We start from the raw sequence: 21,287 nt of genomic DNA on the forward strand, positions 1-21,287 counted from the left end.
CTTGGCCTATTTTCAAGAACTAGGAAAACCCATCGAATGGTGAACCATAGTTGAATATTCTTTCAGGTCAATAGTACACATCTTATAGAAACATTTTCCCAGTGATGTGGGTTTTTGATAGATGGAGTGACTATGTCTTTGCAATGTGCGTGTGCTGAACACCATGACACTGCAATTCTATGAAACTGAGTTGCCTCTGTGCCGACGATGACAAGATTAACGATGTGATTATTCAGTTCCAGTAGTGGTACTGGATAGTTTTGAACTGAAGATTGTAGCAATTTATTGATGGATTTGTGTACTTGTCTACTCACTGTGAGACCTTTTTAGTTTACCTTGCTGGTTCCTATCCTTGTGCCTAGAATCAGCGGCGCTGAATCAGCTCTCCTATCCTTCATGTTGGAGGTGGTGCTTTATATCCCTACTTAATGACATGGCCTCCTTGGTTGCTACGCAACCAGGTGAACCCTTGACTCTTCTAAGGTGCATTACTTGGATGAAGAAATCTAGAACTCTATTTCTTTAACATTATCCTTAAATTTGTACTGATGTCTTGCTATGATTTTGTCGATGCACTCCTAGTTAGATTTACACGGTACAATCGTGAACGGGCCTGTTTATTGGACATTTACCAGCTGGGCCAATATCTGCGTGCTGAACACAGAGACGCTGCAATTCTCTCAAATCAAGCCACTGCTGCATACGGAAGGACAAGAGGAATTTAAGCCTGGTGAGACTAAGGATAGGAAGCTCTATCTGCTTTGCGCAGTTAAACTCATGCTTATTGTTTGGGGTCGGAGACCCGACAACAACAGTGTATAGATGGGTGCTGGATAAGACATTTTCTCTGAAGGATGATACCGATATCATCACTAGATATTGTCTGGATGATGATGTTTCGCTCAATGTTGTGGCGATTATTGGTGGCTTTGTTTATTTCTCTAATTGCTGTGAGAGACGTCCAAATTCTTGTCACTTCATGTGCTTCTGCCGCCTTGTAACAGAGGAGCTGAATAAGCTCTGGACTGTCACACACTCCACTATTTCCTATCCCTGCATCATGGCGTTCCCTCCATTGGTATGCAACAAGGTGAACCCTCAACTTGAAGGGGCTTGACTATGCGGAAGAAGAAAACTTGAAGCAGAGAATGTTGTTTCTACTCTGTATGTGAATTTTTTCACTGTAGAACAAACCAAGATGTCCAAGTGTTATCGTTAGTGGATTAGTCTTGCACTGAAGATTGTGGCAATTATTGATGGATTTGTGTATTTGTCTACTTATTGTGAGACGGATCTGTATACTAGCTTTTAAGGTAGGATTCCGAGAAAGAATAACCTGGTAGATAAGCATATGCATTCGAAAGAAACATATATACTGGCAGAAATAGCCTTTATTCGGTCCTTACAAGTTACAACTGCTATCTTCCTGCTCATCATATGATACACACCATGATACATAAATACAATAAAATTAGAACGACACCAGCACCACACCCTCTAGATCTGTCATTGGAGAATTCCATGCAGGTCCTGGAATAAAGGCTACATACTTTCACTGATTGCTACTATGAATATCGTCGCAGTTTATGCAACTGAATCCAGAACAATATCAGACAATAATTTTATTAATAAATACCTTCATTAAAATGACGTGATACAGTACATATATAGTGGTAGTACTACAACAACAAGTAAGAAAAATGGGCATTCAAATATGGTATATATAAAGTGACAGTAACTCACTTCTGACTAGAATTGAAATAGCAACAAGGCAAAGAACAACACAAACTAATTTCACAAGCATTTCTAACGTGGTAGGCTAGCGGATGACAAGAACTCTTGCTCCAAGGTATTGCATGCGTTTTGGCTGTGTTGGGACACTATATCATTAGCCAGGGCCGGGCCGGCAAAATCTGGGGCCCTGTGCGAACTTTTAAAATGGGCTCTGTCGGATTCAAAAAAAAAAATGAGGCACTATCTAACTAGAGAAAATACATATAATTAATGAAAAATTATAACTTATGCTCTGATATGTCTTAGATGGACGTTTAAACAATTACTCTCCGCGCTTGTAGATTCTAAACATGTGGTTAAATTATACTAAAAACTATTTTAGAAGTAAACATATATTTAAAAAAACGGTGAGACTAGCGACCAGGACGGAAAAAAATAAGACTTTTGACACATTTGAACTGTTTGGGTTCTAAAAAATAAGTAAATAATTTTGAAGTTTTAATGATTTATGGTAAAGCTATTTCATTAGAACAACTTCGTGATGGCTTCTCTAAATTGTATTCAATACTCATCAAATGCTCATATCCAACAGCGGGAGTAGAAAAAAAATGGAGAATACCACAATACAACTCAATTCTTCAAAGAAAAAAGCCATCAACGAAAGTAGAAAAAGAAAAGAGAAAATAAAAGGAACGAGTTGAACCCGACAACAGGTTTTGATCCTAAATCCTGCACTCTAGAAAGAACGCCCAGGCAGAAGTACCAACTAGGCTGACATGCTTTTCTATATTTGAACCGAAACTAAATTTATATAACGCAAACCAGAACATTTTGGGCCCCCAAAATTGTGGGGCCCTGTGCGGGCCGCACGGGCCGCACACCTGTAGGCCCGGGCCTGCATTAGCTCTCTCATCAAAGTTGCTAGATTCTTGAGATTGTACTTCTTGATCAATGAATCGATCAGCATGAGATGAATTCATCCCATCCGCTCGCAAATTCTGCAAAGTTGCCTCTACTTGCTTCATCGTAGGCCTTTCCTCACCTTTCATTCTCAAGCAAATTTCTGCAAGAGAGGCAACTTCATTAATCTCTTTTTCTGTTGCTTCCTGACGAACTTGAGTAGCAACAATATCTTTGGCTGGCCTCTTCTTAATTTCCGAGAGGAAGTAATTACCCAAGTTCTCCTTCCCTCCTGAATTGCTTGTAAAAACAGGTTGTTTTCTCATCAGAAGTTCAAGAAGCACCACACCAAAACTATAAACATCACTCTTCTCATTTAGCTGCTCAGTCTGGTAGTATTCTGGATCTAAGTAACCAAATGTGCCTTGTACATTTGTAACAACATGGCTAATTGGAACAGATCTTGACGCACCAAAATCCGAAACTTTTGCAGCATAGTTTGTATCCAAGAGTATATTGGAGGACTTGACATCACGATGGAAGATAGATATGGATGCTGCGGAGTGGAGATAACATAAAGCTCCTGCAGCTTCTGATGCGATCCTTAGGCAATCATCCCATGACAAAGAGAACACGCTGCTTGAATTAGGATAAAGAATTCCAGATAATGAACCGTTGGGAATAAAATCATACACTAACAAGGGGACCTCAGTTTCAAGGCAACACCCGAAGAGTTGGACGATATTTCGGTGATTTATCTGGGACAGAATTGCAACCTCGTTGATAAAATCATTGATCTCACCTTCCTTAATGACCATGGACTTTTTGATAGCTACCACATGAAGGTTTGATAATATACCTTTGTACACTGTGCCATGCCCTCCACGGCCAACAATACGTGCATGCATGATCGAAGTTATTTGTTGCTCTTTTGAGCTCTTCAATAGAAAAAATCTTTGTCTTGTTACTAGCATTTTCCACAGATGATATGAGTTGTTCCAAGAGAAGCCCCTGGTTCTTCTGAAAACACTTCCTTCTTAGTTTCTTGTCGGCGCCTTTTTTCCATAATTGGACAGAAACCATTCCAAACAAGCCAAGAAGTAGCATGCCAAGACCACTGCCGAGCCCAATTAAAACATCTACAGTGATAAAATTCATCAATCACAAATATCTTGGAATAGCGGTACTGTTGTAAGTGCAGAACTGAACAGTATATGGGTCCCACCTGAGAGGAGACTTTGCTTCCTTTTCCGAGTGCACTGCATTTTTGTAACATCATACTCTGTATAATCAGGGCACTTAGTGCAGCTGTAGTTTCCTATGGTGTTATGGCAAGTTCCTTTGCAAACACCTGGTGTTTGTATGCACTCATTGATATCTGTAATCACATCTCCGTCAGGTGACATATTGCTATGCACAAGAATTAAGTAAACTACATTGTACTAAAATTACCTTCACAGCCGTCTGGGACGTATGGATTTCCTTTAAAACCAGACAAGCATGCACACCTGTAGCCAACATAACCTTCGTTGGAGCCAACGACACTTATGCAGGAGCTATTGGTACTTACACATGCGTATTGAGAGGTGTTCTGTTTTGCCTCTTGGCATGTAAGATTGGCAAGCAGGCCTGCGGCACTGGAGGTATATTGGGCACCCATAAGCCCCTCGCTGACATTTATACTGGAGGATGTTGAGCGCACTGTCTGAGCAGTTGAGCTGAAGAAGTTTCCTTGCGGAACAACCTTCTTCTAGGCCGAAAGGAAATGGAACATGGATATTCCCACACCATCTGGAACAGTTCGTCTTTTGTGGTCTTGAGTTATACCCTATTTTAAATGAAATTGCCGATGTTGTGAGATCAGCTTAAGGAAAACACACTACATTACTGACATATGGAAAGTAATGTTATCAGAACACAAAGCATGACATTAGTAACATGTAAATAAAACAAATAACGGTAAACTGGATATGGTGTTGATGTCTAGCATGACTGGTAAACAGAGAATAAATAAACGCAGTCAAAGAAGTTTCTGATGGAGGAGAGATTACCCATGTCAGGTGCGCAGCCATCGACAATATAGGGATTTCCTTGGTAGCATGTGTTGCACCGGCAGACATAACCGTACATCAATATAGGAGCCATGCATCCGCTGTGGTTGCTGACGCAGGCATATTTGCTATCTTCCACAGCGCTGCTTGGGCATTTTGTTTGGTCAACGATACTCCACATGATGGAGGCTGCCAATTCTATGTGGATTCTATCCCACAAGATGCCGAGGTTAGAATCTGTTTGGATCTTACTTGTATTGTGGCGAACAAACTGCAGTTCAAGGGTATGAACAGCTCTTATTTCAAATATGTAGCACCACCCAGGGCTATCAGGGTCCTGCCTATACACCTGCTCGCGATCGCTTTGCTGGGGCAGCTCACCTGGCAAACCAACTCACGAGCAACTGCGTCTTTATCTATCAAGAATACATCGACATCGCAAGCAACGACAGAGATCAGCATCGCCTCTATAACAGTAAAAGAAGAATTTCCTGGAGTCCATGTCATGTCATATACACGGACACCAGCTTTCATAAGGATGGTATGGGAAACATTGACACCAATACGGTTCTCCTGGAACATATCAGCCATGACCGAACCAACAGCAGTAATGTTGGTCACAACTCACAACCTCGTTTGAGCTGTCATGTAAGAAGAGTTTGGGGGGATAAGTGGTGCTGTTGCAAATGAGACTGAAGTCAGGATGTCGGAACTCGGAAGCATCCTGCTCCTATGCCGAATGGATAGTCGAAGCTCAACTGCCCACATATCTTCAGACAACTAGAGAGTGTGTCAGTGGAAGGGAGGGTCAAATTAGAAGAAGAAATTGCACCCCAATTGTTGCCCCGCTGGGACGTAGACTCCAACAGCCTGCTCGTTACCTCTGGGCCGGCGTGGATGCTACTCTCATCTATACTTCTCACAACCCGTGAAGTGCGCATCCCTAGTATTGCAACCATGAGTAAAGCCAACATTGAACCTACTCTCATGCTCACCTGGTTGGAAGAGGCGTTCTGGAATTTTATGCTTACACTCGAGGACGAATATAACAGAGCCGTGTCTTGTTATGGCTTTGTTGGTCAAAGGCAGAAATCCATTTATAAGCAAAAAACATAATATGTCAATATCAATGTTGCAGTCCGGTATCCCCTAGTCCGGTACTACCTACCTTATGTCCCCCCTCTTGCGAGGAGAAGAATAAATACTGTAGTTGTAGCACGTCAATTTTTTTTGAATAAACAAGTCCATCAGACATGAAAGTCTTACGAATGTATGTTTTTAAAAGCATCTCGTCTGAAAACTAGCATGATCCATGTTCGGTGTCTAGCACTCCCAAAGGGAAGTCAAGTCAACCCATGAGATGGGGCATTGAACATATTAATGAACTGAAAGCCGGTCTTTGAAGGAATAATCTACACAATCCAAGTAGGAAGAGATGCGGACAGTAATATTAAGAAGTGGTCTGTATCCATATACCATGTTGTGTTGACTCAAGAAAAACCTGAGCCAGCTGTAAACTCTTTCGTTATCTTGAATTCCATTTTTTACCCCCTAATATCAATTTTGTGTCACCTTTTACCCAATTTAACAGAAATTCCTAAAAACTACCCCATTTAGCATACTTTCTTCTATTTTTCACCCTTTTCTATATTTTGCCCCATCCTGGCCGGTGGGTCCCACACAAAGTATGGCGTGGCGTGTCCTCGTCAACTTCTTGAGCCGAGCCGAGCCGATTTAGTCAGGGCGTCACACCTTAGTTGGGTCAAGCCAGACCTGATCGTACCGGACGTGCCTTGCTGGTTTAGCCGAACCAACCCACATCACACTACCAATCCGCTCGCCCTCTAGCATCGCACGAGAGAGAAAACCGAACAGAGGCAGGTGCGGTGTCCCAGCATACCACTACATGTAGATATGATCTTCATGAAGGGACTTCTTCACAAATATCACATCCCTCAGAGTGGTACAACAAAAACATTGCAGGTCATAACACTCGAGATAATATTACAAACATGGTCTTAACAAGTTGGTACTCTCACAGGTCCTATGAGAACACCCTAAGATACTACTGAAGTATTGTTACAACTTAACATAAAGATCAAACTGAGCTCAGCAACTTATTTAGGTAAGCTACTACGCTGCTCGGCTCTAAGATGTCTAGGGTAAGACACTACTCCTCCGCCTCATTGTTGTCAGCTTCATAGACTATTCCGTAGTCCACGCCTTCCACTCCTCCGGATAGATCAGGTTCCTCGTAGACCAGCTCGTAGTCTCCTTCTGGTGCTCCGTCGTTGGCCTCCACTTCATTGACACAATCTAGCAAGGGTGTTGAAAGAAAGTGAGTACAGAGGTACTCAGCAAGTCCAAAAGAGAAAAGGTGTTTGATGCACTAGCTACGAGCATTGATCAGAAAATCTCAGGTCAATGCATGTTCCGAAAATATTTCTTCAAAAGGTTTATTTTATTCTGAAAACTATGCCTGCCAGTCTTCACAGGTTGACCAGAACTTCACAGAGTTCCTTTCCTGCCGCGTTTGTAGTTCCCTTCCCGGAACAGGGAGTGACAACCATAATTTAATACACTCTGCAGAGGTGCGTTACTTTTCCAATAAGAGAACTTATCATTGATACCAATCGAGACGCGTTTCTCATCCACACTTTCTTGGTGTGGGGCCAGGTGTAAGGTCACAGCCAATCACTGCCTTCTCTGTGACCCTGCATGCCCACCCTTTTGTCCATCCGCACATCCCTGGTAGACATATCCCGTTCATACGGCTTTACACTCGATGTGCTACGGACAATCCACCATAGACGGTAGAGCGCTCTCATCCACTTGGATGGGGATTTAAAAGGATTTCCCAACCTACTGCAGTGTTATCACAACACCGAGTCAGGCCCTATCAAGACCGTTGATATGCAGAAGGGAAAAGATACAACTGACTTCCCCAGGGCCATTATAGATCTCATGGTTAATGTGAATTGTACGGCGCTAGAATCACTATACGGCATTGGTGATTAGTCCTATGTGAGTAGAATCCTTGCAATGGAACCTCCACCATATCAACACATACCATGGTTCCATTGTCCACCACATAGTCATATTCATAATTGGAAAAGTAACATTTTATTTTCAATGCAGGAATGGTAAGTATAGTACTTTTGCGAGTAAATTGATAGTAAATAATCAAGATGACATGAGCAAGGGTGAACTTGCCTGGTGACTATGAGATAATGCAGTTCGATGTGTTGGATGGAACCTGGACCTTGGTTTCTGTAAAGAAGCATCATTGTCCGGTAAGTACAATGTTATAAAATTCAAATGGTGAATGCATGGGTGTATTATTTCATGTTGAATCCCTTACCCAGAGTATTTATTAAGATTTAGGTTTGATTTAAATATTTATGCCTTTGGCAGTAATTTATAAGTCCTTTAAATCCTTTAACATGGTTTTCTTTAAAAAGAAAATGATTTAAGAGTAATATAATTTTCCTTTGGAAAATATTTACTTCAAATAAAGAATTGGAAATAATAGAGTTTTCCTCTTTTTGGAGATAAAACAAGTTTGGAATATTAGGGCATCTCCAACCGCGCGACCCAAACGGACGCGCTGGGCCGTCCGTTTTGGGCCATTTGGGTGGCCGAACGGACACCCGGACAGCGGCCCGCGTCCGCGTGTCCGTTTGGGTCGCACGCTGCGCCCAACGCGCGGACGCACCGCATATGTAATTAAAATAACAAAAATAAACATAAAAAAGGAAAACAGCCAAAAATAACATTAAACTAGTGGTTAATTAAACTTAGCCCTATTTTGGGCAATTTTTACACAAAAGAAAGCCCTATATGGGCTTTAAACTAAAAAAAAGAAACCCTAGACAGGGTTTGCGAGCACGGTGGCCGCCGGCGATACTACCCCCAGTAGTACTCGTCATCGTCGGCGTCGATGACGATGACGCCCCGGCGGCGACGCGCTATTCCGGCTCGACACGCCGGAGGGCACCGGGACTCCGGCCGGGGCTCCCATCGCGCCCTTTCCCAGGCGGAGTGCGGGTTCGGTGGGCTCGCCGGCCTGCGCAGCCGTGCCCTCCGCGCGGACTCCTCGCCGGAGCTGCTCCTCCGCTCGCGGCCTGCAGCTCCGCCAGTAGCCGGAGCGTGGCCAGGCGCTCCTCCTCCGCCAGGCGCGCGGCCCGGCGCTCCTCCTCCTCCCGGAGCGCCGCCTGACGCGTAGCCTCCTCCTGACGGCGCGCCAGCTCGAGGAAGGCCCACGCCTCCGCCTGGGCGTCCTCCTGGGCCTTCCTGGCCGCCTCCTCCAGCACGGAGGTGCGCAGCGTCTCGGCGAGGTGCGGCCATTTGGCCAACTCTTCGAGGTCGCGCTGCTCGCGGGACGCCGCGAGCGCCGCCTGCAGCTCCGGGTCGTCCTCCTCCTCTTGGGGCTGCGGCTGTGGCTGGGGCTGGGGCGCGGGCTCGTTGATGTAGAGGCCGCCGGGGCGGCGGCCAGCCCGCCTAGCAGGTGTGCGCGGCTGCGCGTGAGGCCGCGCCGTCGCGGACGTGAAGCACGTGTGCCGGCGCGCATCGTGCTCCACCTCGAACCACAAGTCCCAGTTGGGACTTGCGTCGCCGTACGCGGGGTCCTGCTGGAGGTCCACCGGCAGCTGCGCGCGGCGCCTCCGGATCTCGGCGTAGCGGGCGCGGCCGGAGCCCGGGATGGGCAGCACCGGAACCCGATCTGGGCTCAGGTGCCAGCCGTGGGGGAGGTGCACGTCCCCCCACGGCATTGGGACGCCGGCGTCCCAGAACATCTGCGCCACCGCTACGGTGACGTAGATCCGGTCGCGTCTGGGCGTTGCCGGCGGCCCCATGGCGAATGGCGCCGGCGCGACTGGCCGGCTACTGCCGGCCTCGTGATCGTTGGCGGATGGCGAGAACTCGCGCTTCGGGGCCATGGCGGCGCAGAAGCTTCGAGCTCGCGCGTGCGACCGGAGTGGAAAGTGGGGACTGGATAGGGACAATCCCCTTCCCGACCCACATTTAATAGGACCGGGGCACCGACAGGTGGGCCAGCCACGCGGACAGGCGGACACACGAGGACGCCGCGTGCCATCCGCGGCCACGCAAACCCGGCCCAGATTTGGGCCGGGTTTGCGTCGTTCCGGACGCCGCGGCCGTCCGCTTTTGCGGTGCGTCCCCGCGTTGGGCCGGGTTTTTGTCCGGCTGGACCCATCCGGACGCGCGGGCGCGGGATGGGTCGCCCGGTTGGAGATGCCCTTAGAATATTTCCTTTTTGGAAAATATTATTCCTTTAAAAGAAAAGACTTGGAATAATAGAATTTCTTTTGAAAATATTTGATAAACAAATATTTGAGTTTATTTGGAATTTTCCTAGATTTTTTTATATCCAAGGAAATTTGCAAATTTAAAATTCCAATTTTATAATTAAATTCGAAAATTCCAAAATTTGAACTTGTGTTGTTTATTTCATTTCTTATTTTATTCTGGTTAAGAATTATTTTTAATACTCTAATCCAATTTTTCTTGAATTTTGGAGGTACTTATAATTATTTAGAATTTTGTAAAGTCCAAGGGTTATTTAAAATGTGAAAAGACCAAAATGCCCCTGGCCCATTTGGCCAACCCACTTGGTCAACCCATTTGGGCCGAAACAAACCAGTGAGGTGGGATCTGACCGAGTCGCTCCACCCCACTCGCTCCACTCTCTCTTTCATCTCACTCACGCACGAACCCTAACCCTAACGCCTGGCGATTCCCGTGGCGATGGCGTCGCCGCCACGGTCGCTGCCACTCTCCGGCCGTCTCTGGCGGTTCCAGGGCTCGCTGTTGGGCGCGTTCGACGCAGCGCGCGACGGCGCTCACTTCCATCCGCTTCGATCTTGTTTTCCTCTCCGCTGCTGAGCGTGCGCGTGCTCGCCCATGCTAGATGCCGACGAGTTCATCGACGAACTCCGTCGATCTGCACCTCCTGGGCACGCCCGCGTGTTCGCCACCTTCTACGCTGGTGGTGCGTGGCTTGGCACCAGCCTGGCCGTGGTTTGCCGCCGTGGCTGGCCTGTGCCACCGTACCGCCATGGATGCCAGGTAACCCTTGCATCCCTCTGCTACTCCTCTCTACTCCATCTCCTCTATCTGCTCCATCTGCTCTACCTACTAAACCCTCTCATGCGTATGCTGCTGCTGTTGTGCTGGCTGTGCTTGCTTGATGCTCTGCATATAATTGTGCTAGGCTTACCCTATCTGTTCATGTCCTTGTGCTGCACATATGCTTACTGGTGCTTGTGTTCATCCTATCCTATCTATTTATGTATCTTTGCTACTCCAAATGCTTATTGGTGGCCTTGTTGTTGACAGAGGCTAGCATTGGTGACACTTGTGGTGCCAGTGATGCTCTCCTGTGCCCTGTGCTTGATCCATTTGGATCAATAGATGCTAGTAGTGCTCTTCTGTGCCTTGTACTTGATCTATTTGATCCATTTGATCAACAGATGCTAGTGGCTAGGTTACAGGGTTAACTATTGGCTAATTGGTGTGTTTTCCCTAGCTACTGCTATGGTTAATACTTGCTCTAGCTGTTGTTCATATCTATGTGTGCTGCTGCTATTCATAGCACATTGGACAAGATCCAATGGCTAGGATGCAATTGGTCAAGCTACTGGTTGCCTCTCAGTGATGCTGTTGCTTGTAAATGGATGGATTAACTTGTATAATTACCTTGGTGAATTATTTATGGATGAACTGCTTATGCAGTGTTGATTATATGCATTGCTTTGTATCAAAAGATATCTCCAACATCAATTGGGAGATAAATCAAGTCTGAATCCATTTCTGGATAGTGATGACTTATTAATTTGGCTTAATGGATGGATTTGTGGTTGATGTGACCACAGTAGCATTGCTACTGCTTGGGTTGCTCTCACTATTGGATTAATTCTTGTTGGCTACTCATCTTTGCTTGGACAGTAGGGTATCAAAATTCATTTGAATGCCACTGTGCTTGCCCGTGAAGAAATGAATGTATAATCTGATGGTTTATTTGCTAGGAACTTGCTAGGTGGTCTTTGTAGCTTCTAGTACCTATGTATCACTCTACTGGTTTCTATTTGTGCATCTATATTTGTCTATTTGCACAAGAATAGTGTCTGGATGATATCTGACTCTAGTTGCTCTATTTCTGCCAGCAATCCTTGGTCAAACCAAGTGATGATAACCCCCATGAGCATGTGCTCATGCTTATGCCTTGTGTCATGCTGTGAGATGGATTGGATCCATTGGATCCACTCCAGGTATAAGTTATACCTTGTTCCAGCTCCTAGATGGCTATGCTTAGTTGCTGTTGAGCTGGTGCTTGATGATTTTGTTCACTTGCCCTTCTCCTCCTAGCTCCTGGATGATCTTGATTAAGTTACCATATCTCTGTTGGTTTTTGGTTGGTTGATTTGGATAGATGGATGGTTTCTATGGTTGGTCTTGATGTTCTTAAGCAACAACAAGGATGAACAAGCTAATGTTCATGGTTGGTTGCTGGTGAATGCTTATCTGGTCGACTAGGTGAATTGTTTCTGTTGGTTCTACCCTTTTATACTATCTGGTGGTTCTCCATGGCAATGACACACATACCTGTGCCATTCTTGGAGACTAAGCCATGGTTGGCTTGCTGTTGAGCATGCACAGCAGCTCTGTGAGCTGTGTATGTGCTTGTGGTGGAACTTGAGTTCATGATTGCTCCAGTTATGGTCTGCTGGTGCTTATCTTGCTTCTGGCAAGGAATTTGGACAATGACAAGTGTCCTGGACACTTGTATTAACCCCCTGGCTAGTTATTTTTTACTATTGCAGGTTTCCAAGTCAAAATGATCCAGGGACAAAGCATTCCAAGACATTTAGTTTATGATTTTTGTATTTGATCCAACTTGTAATCTTATTTTGTTTTATTTATTAATTTGTCAATTCTTATATCAAGAATATTGTAAAGACAATGTAATGTGTGTGTACGATCAATAAAGCTCAAGGTTTTGCTTATGAGCTCTTTTGTAAATTTATTATTCAATTGTGAATTATTTGTGTATGTGTGATGTGATTTGAATTATGAATTCATAATTCATTATATATTGTTGGGATTTCTATTTTCGTGCCCTCGGGTCCTTAGTTGTGCTCAGTTTTCCCCAGCTCCTTAGTTTTTCCTCAGTTTTACCCAAGCCTTTGTCTGAAACCATCACACGTGATGTAACGTCCGGTTGCCCGACGGTTGACCGTTATCTTCGACTAGTGGGGCCATGTAGAGCCCGCAAAGACACGTCGAGACCATCCATCTTTGTTTGACCGTAAGCATCGGTGTATCCCCGACCAAAACGCGCACGAGTGGGGCTTCGGTATATCGAATGACAAGTGGGCCATGGCGCTGATACAATGGGCAATACACGGGTAGGAATAGATTTTTAAACGGAGCTCTACAGCGATGGCACGGAGGAGGTGGCTCGCGGGGTGCCGAGATGAGATCGACGTCCACAAAGAACTGCATGAGGCGAGACCGGACGCATTAGATAGATATGAACTAGACGCGTTTAACCATGCAAAGAAGAGAAGAAATGGTCGACGACATCGACGACTACCTCAAAACTTTGACTGACCGTGTCCAGACACGAACGCGAGCAATGTAGAGAAAACTAGTGTCTCTCCTTTCTGGCGTGTATAGATGGGTGCTAGAAGAGTGTGGTGGCGAAGGGAAAGACCTCGCGGTGGTCTGTGGCGTCCAGCATAGCGGGGCGGCGTGGCCGTGCCCACAGCGGAGTGCATGCATGTTCGGCATTGGCATCAGCATGTACGTTCAGCATTGGCCTCGGCGGTATCTCTGGTGTGTCAGTGATCGAATGAGGGGACGGGATTGACGGCGCATCCCGATGGTGACCTAGCAGTGGCGGCGAGCATAGTCGTTCTGACCATGCCGATATCGGCATTGGCATCGTTTGGAGGCTGTGGTGCTCGAATCAAGGTGGGATTTGTTTCTTGTACGCCAAAAGTGATTTGAAACAAGTTTCGTGTTGAAGGTTAGGTAACGAAAGTTTGTAACTAAGCCCAAAATTATACTAGCGCCATGGTGAGGTTCTTTTTGATAGAGCTATACGGTTGGGCAAACTTTTTTGACACTTTTTAGGTAGGGTTCCTTGTTGTTACACGTATGGCATCATGTATGGCAAATTTGGGGTCATTTGGAGATGTTCGAAAAAATCACTTTGCTTAAACGCATTCCGTTTCGTCTCACTGAAACCAGCTTTTCTAACAAGGTGATTTTTTCTACATTCTCTAAATGACCTCAAATTTCATACAGCTGATCTTCTATACATAGATAGATAGATGGTTTCGTTTTTACATTTTTCCAACTTTTTATTTCCCTTTATAATACCCAATTGATTTTCAGATTTTGTAACAAGTTATGGCATCATGTATGGCATCATTTTCGCCCTAAATTTCAAATTTTGTGAAACTTTCCCTTTTAGATATTCCTTGTTGTTATAGATATGGCATCATGTATGCCAAATTTTGTTAGGTCTCATCTGAAACAAGCTTTTGTAACAAGTTAGGTTTTTTCGACCTTCTCAAAGGGATTTTTTTTCTACCTTCTCTAAATGACCTAAAAAATCATACAGACGATCTTCTATACAAAGATAGGTAGATTTTTTGCGTGAAAAGTAATGGCTACAACAAATCGGTGATGGTTTATCATTTTTTCGTGAAAATTAATGGCTACAACAAATCGGTGATGGTTTATCATTTTTTGCGTGAAAATTAATGGCTACAACAAATCGGTGATGGTTTATCATTTTTTGCGTGAAAATTAATGGCTACAACAAATCGGTGATGGTTTATCATTTTTTGCGTGAAAAGTAATGGCTACAACAAATCGGTGATGGTTTATCATTTTTTGCGTGAAAAGTAATGCCTAAAAGAGTTCATAATTTTTAGCGCATGAAAATGAATACAGAAAACCGCCCTTTAGCATACTTAGAGAGTGGAAGGTAACCGCCGACAGAGAGAGAGGGGTTATCCTGCCCGTTAGATCATACGATCAACGGTCGGCGGGCACGATCCGCGTGACATGGGCTAGACCAATCAGGGCAATGTTGCACGTCTGCGAGAATTTGTGGAGGGAGAGGGCAAAACTGAGTAGTATCAAGAAACCAAGGGCACCTGTGTAATAAACAGACTAAGGGATTCAAATATGAGATTTAAAAAATGGAAATTGTGTGTTTTGTACAATGAAACCCATCTTGGCCTACCTCAAACTATTTGCAATACAAATATACATGAGTGTGAGAATTGTGGCCTCATTTAGACAAAGTATGTTTTGGGGAAAGCTGTTTTGGGAAGGGCTTATTGTGGAAAACCATGCACCTTCATAGCTACTAGGTGATTTGAGAAGGCCTTTGAGAAGTGGCAATTTGTGGTAAAACTTGATTTATCTATGAATTATCTATGTTTTGAGAACTGGAAATTTGTGGTAAAGACTCCATGAGTATGTGCCACTATTTTTCGGAATTTTTGCACATTAAATGACTCATTTAACTAGTTAATCCCATTTGTTGACTGTACTGTTGACCAGCCACTTGAGGGTAAAGCTGAGCATATTGCACTAGCCGAGTATTAGCACTCAAGGGGAAAACTGAGCACACAAAAAATGCTAGTATATGACTCGAGGTTATATCTGAGTATATCTAAATTTCCAGGGTTAGACTCGAGGACGCGTGTTGCGGTGCAGAAATGGAAGACGTGCAATTGTTGACGCGTAGACGCGGGTCGCGGTGCAGAAGTCGAAGACGTGCAATCGTGGACGCGTGTCGCATTGCGAAGTCCAAGACGTGCGGACGTGCGGCGGTGGACGCGTAGGACGCGGGTCGCATTAACCACCCCTCGCCTTTATAGACGCCTCCTCCCACTATCTCTGTCACTCTCACTCGCCCACGCAACGACGCCTCTCTCACGTCCCATCATCTTCTCCAAAGCAAAAAACCCTCTCCCTCTCCCTCTCCTCTGCCGGCGAGATGGACAAGGAGAATGCCAATCCCATCGTCCACGGCCCCGTCGGCTCCAAGCGCGACGCCTCCCTCTTCGACGCCGTCCCCTCAACGGACGTCGCCGCCGCCTCCGCCGGTGCATCGGAGGCTGCTGCCGCCGGTGGCGGTCAGATCCCGCCGGGATATGACCCCTATGAGCCGGTGCCGTACGTCCCGCCCCCGAACCCCTACGACACCTTCCTCGGAGGACCCATGGAGCGAGGTAACTACGGTTTGCTTCCTTTTTTGTTCCCCATTCCTTTTTGAACCCTATTTTTCCTGGTGTAGATGGATCTGTAGATGGATGAGCATTGGGCTAATATTTGCGCCGTTTTTATTTCATTTTGTTTTGATCACTTCTTGATTTCCTTTAAGATTTGGGGTTCGGCCGTTCGGTTAATTTATGCAAGTAATAATTGAATCTCAATCAGTTAATTTATGCAAGTAATCATGGGATCTCAATCATTTATTTTATGCACTAATCAAAAGATATCAACCGTTTAATTTTGCAAATAATTTGGAATGTGTTCAAGTTCAGATCTGGGATCTGTTTCTTTGCCTATGATGAATCGTTGGGCACAAATTTTTACAGGGAGGGTTCAGCGAACCATTGCTGTGTACAAATCTGTTGTGCATGAGCTTTGGTTCGCTTACACCTTCCCTGTAGATATATAATCGTGCCCACTCTAACTGAGGCAGACTCTGTTTTTCCTAACTTTGTTATCATGCACATTCGTCATCGTTGCAACTCATTCACTCATAGTTTCTGTTTGATATGGATCAGATGTCTGGCAGCGACGACGAGGAGGAGGACGTCAAGACTCGCTAGGTGCTGCGGAGGCTGCAGGTCGGCCAATACATCTCCTACTTCGCCAAGGGTGTCTACAGGTGCCCCTTCTGCACTAGGAGACTCGGCGGCACGGACTTCAACTGCCTCGTCACGCATGCTGAGAACATCAGCAACACCTTCCCCAAGGTTGGCATGACGGTGAACGTCTACTCCTTCCGCGCCAAGCACAGGCGCTCGGCATGCACCTCCGCAGCATGCGGCGGGTGGAGATCTCCGCCGGGCGCATGCCTCCGCTCAAGCCCAAGGCTCCCAAGGGGAGCAGCAGCAACAAGTGGAGGGAGAGCCAGATGGGGTAGGCGGAGTCGTGGACGTGTGCTGCTGCTGCCTCCCATTTTGTTGTTGGGATCCCTTTGTTGTTAGTTAGGGATCCCTTGTTGTTATGTTGTTTGTATGATGGTGCTGTGAAGAACCTAGAACCTGTTACTATGTTGGCTGCTGTGTATGCGGCTTATTATCTAGGGAGGGATCCCTATTATCTATCCCTGTTCTACTATATTTTGTTGGCCCTACTTTGTTTTCTCGATTTACTATGACTGTGAATTTATCGTACATTACCCTGGATCCCTACTAGATTTGCTGCCATACTGGGCAAACAACGAGGGCCAAAAGGCACAAATAATTGAAGAAAGACAAAAATGCAAACTTCTCTAGATTTGATACTTATTTAGTGAAAAGGACAGAGAGAAAAGAGGGGAAAAAGGTGCTCTTAATAATGCCAATTTGGGGCCGAGAGAGACAGAACCCAGCTCCTGCTCACGTGCGCAACCAAACGCGGTCTCGTCCTGTCCCACGCGGTCCCTTTCTACCGGCCCCACACGACGCGGCCCCACACGTGACAGAACGGTCAACTAAACGGGAATCCTGCCATCCGAGGCTGCTTGCCGCGGGTTTCAAACAAGGGCTTGGAGAAAACTGAGGAAAAACTAAGGAGCTGGGGAAAACTGAGTACAACTAAGGACCTGAGGGCACGAAAATAGAAATCCCTATATTGTTTACTTATCATTTATTTTGTTTGAATTCAAATATGAAATGCCAAATCAAATAATCCCCCAAAATCACTAAGTTTCAAAAGAGGTCATGTCGAAATTCATAACACTCACATTGCTCTAACCCTAATAGCAACGAGAGAGAAACCTCGATCCCTCTTAGGTTTTTATGCAATAAGGCGCGAAAATTTCCCTCGTTTTGCGATGAAATGCACATCCCATTTCTAAATCTACCCTTCGTTGTTCCTATGTTCTGGGATATTATAGCCTCTCCCCCTTAACAGAAACTTCGTCTCAAAGTTGTGGTTGAGGTACCTGAATAGCTCGGGGTAGGATTTTCTGAGCTGGTCTTCCTTTTCCCAAGTTTATTCTCGCTCGGGGTGATGTTTCCATTGTATCTTACAATACTTAATTGCTCTTTTCCTTAGCTTCTTCCAATGTACTTCCAATATCTTCTCTGGTCTTTCGACATAAGTTAGGTCTGATTGCAGTTCTAGCTCTTCATGTGAAACTGGGTCATCTGGTGCCTTCAAACACTTCCTATGCTGAGATACATTAAATACGTTGTGAATCAAACTCAACTTCTCGGGTAATTCTAGCTCAAAAGCTCTCTCTCTGTTTTGACTGAGTATTTTGAATGGTCCTATATACCGAGGACTTAACTTTCCTTTCACACCGAACCTTTTTAGTCCTTTCATTGGGCTAACCTTCAAGTATACCATGCCCCTACTTTGGGTTCCCACAACCTCCTTTTCTGGTCGGCATAACTCTTCTGTCGACTTTGAGCTATCTTGAGTCTATCCCTGACAACCTCGATGACTCCTTGTCTCTCCTTGATGTAATCCGGTGCAAACTCTTTATTTTCTCCCGTCTCAAACCAATAGATTGGAGATCTGCACTTTCTTCCATACAATGCTTCATATGGTGCCATCTGGATACTACTTTGATAACTATTATTGTATGAAAACTCTGATAATTGCAGATGGTCCTCCCATGAGCCTCCAAAATCTAGAGCACAAGCTCTAAGCATGTCTTCAAGTATTTGATTGGTTCTTTCTGTCTGTACTCCAGTTTGCAGATGATATGCCGTGCTGAAATCCAACTTGGATCCTAGAGCTTCTTGGAGTTGTTTCCAAAATGCTGACGTGAAGATCGAACCTCTATCTGAGACTATCTTCTTCGGTACTCCATGTTTGCTAACTATTTCCTTGACATAGATATCCACAAGCTTCTCGGAAGTATCTTTCTGATTTACTGCTATAAAATGAGCACTCTTGGTAAGTCTATCAACAATTACCCATATCATATCCTTCCTTTTACTGGTCATTGGTAGAACGGTAACAAAATCCATTCCGATTTCATCCCATTTCAATTCCGGAATATCCAAAGGTTTAATTAGTCCAGCAGGACTCTGATGTTCTGCCTTCACTCATTGACATGTATGACATTCCGAGACATGCTTGGCTATTTCCCTTTTCATGTTGTTCCACCAGAACATCTCTTTCAAATCCATATACATCTTTGTACTTCCCGGATGTATTGAATAAGGTGTTTCATGAGCTTCCTTCGGTATGATTGCCTTAACTTCCGGATCATCTGGTACACACATCCTCTTCTGAAAGTATAATGAATCAAACTCTCCTAGATTGAATTCAGATGGTTTTCCTTCCTCAATCCTCTTGATTTCTTCTTGGATGAATGGATCATCCACTTGTTTTCGAATGATCTCATACTTCAAATCAGAATACATCTCATCCATGATCCTCATAGTTGCTATACTTCCTACGGTATCACTTTGAATGAGTAAGATCTGAGCTTCTTCTAGTTCTTTTCGAAGTTCTTTTGGAATTTCCCATTCTGTAGCTAGGTTGATTCTCAGTACTTTTTCTACTCAAAGCATATGCTACAACATTAGCTTTGCCTGGTGTATAGTTGATTGTTAGTTCATAATCCTTGATTAACTCTAACCATCTCTTCTGTCTCATGTTCAACTCCTTTTGAGTAAAGAAATACTTCAAACTATTATGATCCGTATATAATTCACACTTGGATCCATAAAGAAATTGCCTCCAACTCTTCAACGCATACACGATTGCCGCCAATTCTGAATCATATACTGGGTAGTTATGTTCATGTGGCTTCAGTTGCCTTGATCCATAAGCTATTACCTTACGGTCTTGCATCAGAACACATCCAAGTCCATTCTTGGAAGCATCGCAAATACCTTGTAATCCTTTCCTGGTTCAGGAACTGCTAACACCGGTGCTGTAGTTAACTTTTCCTTGAGTTTCTGGAAACTCGCATTACACTCATCAGTCCACACAAATGGGGTGTTTTTCGTCAGTAACTTGGTCATTGGTCCTGCAATCTTCGAAAATCCCTAAATGAATCTTCGATAATAACCTGCCATTCCAAGAAATCCTCTTATTTTCTTAGCATTCTTGGGTGAATTCCACTCCAATTCTGACTAAACCTTACTTGGATGCACCGCTATCCCCTCTTTGGTTATGACATGTCCAAGAATTCTACACTATCCAACCAAAATTTGCACTTGCTAAACTTAGCATACAGTTGATGTTCTCTCATGATCTGCAAAACTATCTTCAAATTCTTTGCATGTTCCTCTTTATCTTTGGAATATATCAGAATGTCATCGATAAACACTATCACAAACTTGTCAAAATACTTCATGAATATCTTGATCGTCAAATTCATGAAAATAGCTGGTGCATTTGTTAGTCCAAATGGTACAACCAAGTATTCATGGTGTCCATACCTTGATACAAAAGCTACTTTTGGAACATCTTCCTTCTTAATCTTGATTTGATGGTATCCTGACCTCAAATCTATCTTCGAGAAGACTCCAGCTCCTTGAACTTGATAAAAAGGTATTGTATTCTGGGCAAAGGATACTTGTTCTTGATTGTTACATTGTTGAGATTCGTATAATCTCCACACATCCTCTTACCTCCATCTCTTTTATCCACAAAGATAATTGGTGTCCCCCATGGTGACACACTTTCTTGGATAAATCCTTTCTGTTCCAGTTCATCAATCTGAGCTTTCAATTCCACTAACTCCTTTGGTCCCATCTTATATGGTGGTTGAGCTATTGGTGTTGTGTCTGGAATCAAGTCTATTGTGAATTCTATTTCCCTATCGGGTGGCATACCTGGTAGTTCCTTGGGAAATACATCTTGAAACTCATTTACCACATGAATTTCTTCAATCTTTACCTCAAACTATTAAGCTCCAATCCTATCTTCAACTGAGTATATTTGTCTCCTTGAAACACTATCTGACCTCCAATGGAATTGCGAAGTGACACTATTTTGTCTCCACAGTTTATCACTGCTCCATTCTCCGTCAACCAGTCCATCCCTAAGATGACTGATATGTCCTTCATGGGAATGATGAAAAGGTCCGCGAAATAAACACAGTCACATATGGTTATGACCTGTGCCTCTTTCACGTGGGTTACTAAGATCGTTCCCCCCATGGATAAGACAGTTACGGGATATTCTAGCTTGGAACATCTAATCCCGTATTTTTCCACAAGTTCTCGTGCAAGGAATGAAGTAGTTGCTCTAGTATCAAATAACAATTTTCCAGGATGAGTAAGAATGCTGAACGTACCTAAGACTGGTTGATCCGACTCTCCAACTTGTTCCAAGGTTGTGCAATTCAGCTTTCCATACGGCTTGCCCCTC

General features: G+C 44.5%; 1 pseudogene; it reads right to left on the reverse strand.

Moving 5' to 3' along the window:
• Positions 1 to 2,500: 2,500 nt before the first annotated feature.
• On the reverse strand, positions 2,501 to 5,626 carry LOC124647716 (annotated as a pseudogene).
• Between the last annotated feature and the right edge of the window lie 15,661 nt (positions 5,627 to 21,287).

Source organism: Lolium rigidum, chromosome 4, assembly GCF_022539505.1.
Source record: "Lolium rigidum isolate FL_2022 chromosome 4, APGP_CSIRO_Lrig_0.1, whole genome shotgun sequence".
NCBI classification, from domain to species: Eukaryota; Viridiplantae; Streptophyta; class Magnoliopsida; order Poales; family Poaceae; genus Lolium; species Lolium rigidum.